This window comes from Morone saxatilis, unplaced genomic scaffold (genome assembly GCF_004916995.1).
Source record: "Morone saxatilis isolate NCDOM2014 unplaced genomic scaffold, NCSU_SB_2.0 Contig8, whole genome shotgun sequence".
Lineage (NCBI taxonomy): Eukaryota > Metazoa > Chordata > Actinopteri > Moronidae > Morone > Morone saxatilis.
Window position 1 is genome coordinate 12,417,030 of NW_023340257.1, and position 6,577 is coordinate 12,423,606.

A 6,577-nucleotide genomic window follows, 5' to 3' on the forward strand; every position below is an offset into this window, starting at 1 on the left:
GTGCACACAGCTGCAAATATGCGTTCACATACTTGGACAGCATGTGGGTGCACACTTTTAAATTGGGTGCATGCATGCACATACATACTGTATGAAGCATACGTGATCATGCAGAAGCACACACATGCGCCCCTTCCTTCTCTCCTGCCGACCTTCCTCCTAAAACCTCGAAATATACATACAGGATCATTCACTGGGCTCTTCAGTTCACTTGAGGAGTCATTTGCATATCTCTGCATTGCACACAAGTGTAATGTCAGTGGAAGCACACAGTTTCTATTTGCATGTGTGTGTTTGTGTGACACAGACAGAAACTGACACAGATGAGAATGTTTGTGAGATTTCTTCGAGAAACCGGAGCAATAATGTGTCATGTTGAGACATATCTGGACTCCTCATCTGGCTGAAGTGCATGTGTATGAATATGTGTGTTTGTGTGTGTGTGTGCTCTGAGGTGGAATTCTACCCTAAAACAATAATCACACTGGAGAGTTTATTGTCAATGACACCAAATGAATTATTCTGTTGCGAAATGTGCTTTGGACATACTGTTTTGTCTTTGTGCATGCATGTGTGTTTAGTGTCTGGCTTTGGTTACTACTGACATAATGAGAAATTCTGAGAAACACAGAGAAAGAAAAAATGGAAGATGAAGCCAACTTTTGACAAGAATGAGACACACACATAAGTGACATGTTATGTGGTGACGATTGCTTCGTTCAGTATGCTCTGCCTCCCAACTCCTCCCCTGTCATCTTTTCTTCTTTCCTTTTCTCTCTCTCCATTTCCCAATGCGATGTAAAGGCTGCACAGTCTGCCAGTGTAATCCAATTCAGTTAAGCTGAGTCTAATTCAGTGAAATTTAAGTCACATCAGTTCATTTCAGTTCAGTTAAACCCACTGTTTGACGCAATGTAGAAATAATCTATAGAACTATCATTACAAACACTTTTATATCAGTGATATCCACAGCAATGCAACCAAACAAGTTCTGTTCAGGTATTGAACATATATGAGGCACAGAAGAGCTTCTTCTCCCTGCTGTCTCTATTTTTTTACTCCATATTGTCAGCTTTACTGTTTCTCATCATCTCTTCTCTCCCATCTAATTCTTCAGCTTGTCAAGTGGGCCATATTGAGAGATACTCTCATTTTTAAAGGCCATCTGACACTTAGCACTCGCCTCCCTCTCCCTTTATTTTGTATGGCCCAGGCCCCCTTTTCATTTAGCTGACACTTTCTGATCTGGCTTTCTTTTATGTCCTCTTCAAGTCATTATGTCTTTGACTGCCTTCTGCCCCTTAGTTGTCTCTCTTTTCTTCTCCTCCCACTCTGTCCCTCTCTGTCTTTCTCTGATTTCATCAATGAAATGTGCAGTGTGGGTATCCGTGAGTGTGTTCAGAAACTCATGTTTCTGTGTGTTTGTGAGTGCTGAAAGACAAATTACCTTTTGTAACAAAGCTAATGAAGATCTTGGCTTTCTTCTCTCCCTCCCCTCCTCGGTTTTCTCTGCCCTCCCTTCCTATCTATCTTTCCATCCCCACATTACTCTCCTTCTTCTTGTCTCTCTCCCTCTCTCACCACACTCCTATCCGACCCCTTCCCGCCCTACAATAACTCACTTCCTTTCCTCTCCATCATGTTCTTCTCCTTGCCCTCTCTTTCTGTCACTCTCTGTAGGGGGGTTGTTCATTAGGAATACTGATCAGGAGTATACAGCGTTTCGACTAGCTATCTTCCTTCACAACACCAGCCCTAATGCTACGGAAGCTCCCTTTAACCTGGTCCCACATGTCGACAATATAGAGACCGCCAACAGCTTCGCCGTCACCAATGCATGTAAGTATTCAAATGTGTGTGAGTGAAAATGAAGCCGCAACAAATGCATGCAAGTATTTTATTTCTTTCTCTCCATCTCTATTTGACTTCATTTATCTTTCTCCGTGTTTGTTTTTCAGTCTCTTTCTCCTCACCACACTGTTAGATAAAGCCGGGTTTAATTAGGAACTCAAGTTGTTTAAAGGATCAGTTCATTATCTTTGTCATGTACAATACAGCAGCTGAGTGGTGTTTGGTGAACATGGTCTATTTATTCCCGCAACAGTTGCTGAACACATTTTGAAATGCTGATTTTAGACACTGTGAAGAACATTTTGGTTCATTTTTGCCAACAATTACGGACAATACTGTTTTGTTTAATCATACATTTGCCCCTCTGTGTGTTACTCACATTTATTCCCTCTTACCACCATCCCATCTGCAAAAAAAGGAAACATCACCTATCACAATTACAGCTTATTGCAACTATAAAATTTGTCTCGGAGCAGTAATGCAGACAGTGATGAAAATGGGTCTTTTGTGTTCAGAACAGAGAGGAACAGTTGGTACTTGTGTCCTCTCTGATCTTTTTTAAGGATGACAGCTAATCTTTCACCATCCCTGTCTGTTCTCTGGGAGTTGAGATCTAATCCTTCACACTCCCTCTTGACCTGGAAGCCTGCGAGAGAGAGTTTGTGATATTTGTACTGGCAAGTCAGCGTTAACAAGGCTATGTGGGCAGCCAATAGTTGCCAACATTGTGTGTGTGTGTCTTGAATATAAAAATGTCATGATAAACAATCTATACTTATAATTTTTTCATCATTTTTCTTAAAAACAAGACTGCAGTATATGTCATATATATATAAAACTGTTCACAGTGTCTCAAAAACATCAAAAGACTTGTAAGATGGATTCTCTGGTTTTATGCGACATTAACCATAAAACCAGTGTTAGCCATTAATACTTCTTTGATTCAACTTGTCTTTGGTATATTTTATGATATACATTTGTCTGTTTTGGGTTATAATACAGATAATGAAAGAATAGGGAAAAAAGAACAATGAAAGAATAAGAGTAACCATACACAACATGCTGGAACATGTTTCTTAAAAACACCATCTTAAGATGAATTTGCGCTTATTTGACACTCACCAGTTTAACAATGTCATCCCACCCTTTTGCTTTACTTTTGCATCTGCCAGGACTGTAAGATGTCCTTACTCTGAGAGTTTGCTTACTCGAGCTTCTTGCTTACAGTGGTGGAGCTTTGTTGTGGCTCTCTGCATGTATTCGCATGACTGAGAACGGTGGTTATTTGCTTTCTGACATCTGCTGAGTGACACTGGTTTACACTAATCTAAATCCCTTTGATGTTGTTAAGTGTGTCTCTGTGCGTGCTTGTGAGTGTTTGCCCCTTTGAGATGGGAACAAATCTCTGAAGGATACCTGTTGTGTAATTCTCTTGCTCATCTGCCTCCTGGTGAGATCATTTAATGTCAGTGCATGAGAAGGGACTATGGTTATATTATTATTTAATGATGTAATTTAGTTTTAGAATAAGTTTAGGTTATTTACTTGTACTTTGATATAGAGTGCTGTAGGAATGAGTCTTTTTAAAAACTTAAAACCCTTCGCACTTCCGGTTCCCCTGTCTCAAAGTCAGTGGGTGTTTTTGATGAAGGAAGTTGCTAACAAGTGGTTAAATGAGACTACAGAGATTGTCTGGAACATTAAACATCAGCATGCTTAACAGACTAATATATTTACTAGCAGCCTTGTTGTGTTTATATACTTGCACTCTTGCAAACTATTCTAACCTAAACTTTCCAACGTGTAGATCTAAATTGCAAATACATCCATTCAGACAATATTAAAACCCAATATTGCATTAAGGATAGACAGAAATGGACCGCCTCAGTTACCTCTTTCCATTGCTTGCTGCTTTGGTTGTGTTTTTTGACTGCTCAAATGCTTATGTAATAACTGTTTTGTTTTTGTCTCATGGGATGCTGATGAGTGAGGTTAAGTAAAAGATTAGTAAAGCAGTCGGCGTTCTTTTAAGGTGGTTGAATATGGTTGTTGTGTTACCTCCAGAAAAGACCATCGTCTAACTTTGGCTTGGGAAATATATATCCATTCCCATACCACTGATGTTGAGTTATTTTTTGGCACAAACCGCTCATCTGCCATGCTAGCTGTAACTCAGGTTGCATTCTTCACAGTGTATCACAGAGGGAAGATCCACGTGAAGTAATTCGTCCAATCAGCATAGCCATCTAGTTGGCTACACCAGTATTGGTTTGTTAATGTAGCGTGGATCCGCTAGTCAGTGAGGTTATGTGAAGTTTGGAAATTGAAGAGGACATTAAGTACAGCAATCTCTACGATTCACCTGAAAAGTAGATTGTGGATGCCTTCAAGATCAACCATGATCTAAAATTGCCAGATCGCCCACCCATACTTTGATACAACACAAAATTAAAAGTTAGAGTAGTGGGGCTGAGCAGTATGTGGTGGTTATATTGATTTAAGAGAAGAGCGTGATATGAAAAACTGTTTCCCTGGCTGTATAATGTGAAGGTCTTCTGAGCACAGCTTTTTGCACTGTCCTTACAAGCTGAATTTCCATCAAGGGTATCATATCATAACCCATTAACACAGTCCTATGGTGCATCCATCTTATTTTAGGGAAATTTTCAAGTGATTGTACTGTAATGTGTCACCTCCTTATCTCATTAAACATTAACAAATCGACCACTGGTGCAAAATCAATACAGTATAATGCAACAATAGAGTACTTCTCCTCATGATATTATATCAGTGTGTTTAAATATCTCCAAGTTGTCCATTGACAAAAGCTGCTCCATTGTCAAACAAGCCTTCTGGAAATGGCAAAGACATGGTTCTTTCTCATAAAAGTGCTTCCAAGTCTAAAAGAGCTTGGATATCATCTAGCAATTTATACATGTTGTGTTACGTATGAGAACAATACACTTAGACATTTTATATTATTATTGTAGGATTTAACTGCAGCTAAATGCAATCATAAATTAAAACTGTGTAATGCAATTTCTTGCCCGCTGTATTGTAGAACAACATGAATGAATAGACTAGTTAATACAACCTACAATGATCGGAAAATTAATAGTCCATCCAGTCCATACTACCTCCCATTCACAAATATCATCATATGCTGCATCTATGTTTCTATGTCTATGTTCTCTGTTAAGCTGTGTGAGTGGGAGGGTACACATTCAATACATCAGGTAGTTTTCTTATAATGTAAGAGGAGGAGTATGAATTGTATAAGTAATGGGTAAAGGGGTGTGCTGAAGGGAAAAGACGGGGCACTATCACTTCTGTATGTACAAAACAATCCAACTGGTGTTTTACAATATGTATGCATGCACTGAAGCCCAACTGACTGAGATATGTTACATCTATAGCTGCACAAAACATGCAGAATACTGAGCCGTGAAGCCATCATACTGTCAGATAGCGTGGAAGAAGAATTTTTTTCTTCAGGAACACTTTCTTTATCTTCATTTGCTCTAATTTTTCTTTTCAATCAGCTGGCTATGGTCGTTTACTCTCACTATTGGTTAAGCCAATCAGACCACAATCTCCTCCAATCGTGCTGTTGCTGTCCAACATTAAATCTGATCCCCTCTCCGCTGCCATTAGCTGGGCGAAATCGTTTCGGCCCCCCTCCACCCCATTCATCTCCAGTTCGTCATATCCAGTGGCCAAGTGGAGCTCTTCAGAAGTCCATTCCTCATCATGTCCAGAGCCATTCTCTTAATCCCTTTACCACCATCAGTGTCCTATACTAATCACAGTTTCACCAACCCCTTAAAAATATGATGACGTCTCAATGGGGTCTAATCGCCAAAGACTGCACACTTCAAATCTCTACTCTTCACATGTCAATTAAATATATCCGTTCATTCAAAAGTAAAGTCTCATTGAAATCCCAGTAAAAGACTAAAACCAACAATCCATCATATTAACAATTTCCATTTTTCCAAAAACTCTTAATAAGACTGACAATAAGAAATTTGCTAACAGATCACCAAAGTTAATATAATTTATCCTGAGGACGACATGAATTTAATTTAGTGGCAATCCAACCAATTGTTGAAGGGGCATTTCCATTCTGAACCAAAAAAGTGAATCTCATAGTAGCACTAGATGAAAGTATGGGATATTAATCCTCTTGACACCGTTGATATCTGTATCCAATTTCATGGCAACTCATCTTTAAACACACACACAAGCCACACTATTGCACTGGCCGACACGTTGCTTCATTGCCATGAAGATGACTGCTGTAGTTTATTTGAGTCAATTATATTAAGGAGCCTATTTAAAAGCCTATTAAAAACTATATATTTATTATATAAGATGTACAAACAAATGTGCCTAGCACTTGCGAGAAAGTTGGACAGTTTTTGGTCTTTTCATGCGACTTGCTGACAGTAAGAAAAGTTATACATAAAATAACACTAGCTTTATCTTTAAAGGGGATATATTCTTCTCTCTTTTGTGTTTTTCCTTTAACATTTCCTTTTTTTTTTACTTTTCTGCTCAGCTACCAACTCTCTAACCGGTTTGTCTCTTCCTATTTCCCTTGTCAGAGCTGGTCTCTGGCCTACCTATCGCCTGTCTACCTTTCTCTTATAAGTGCACACACACACACACACACACACACACACACTCACACACTCTCATGCAGGCACTGGGCCATAAGAGGAGG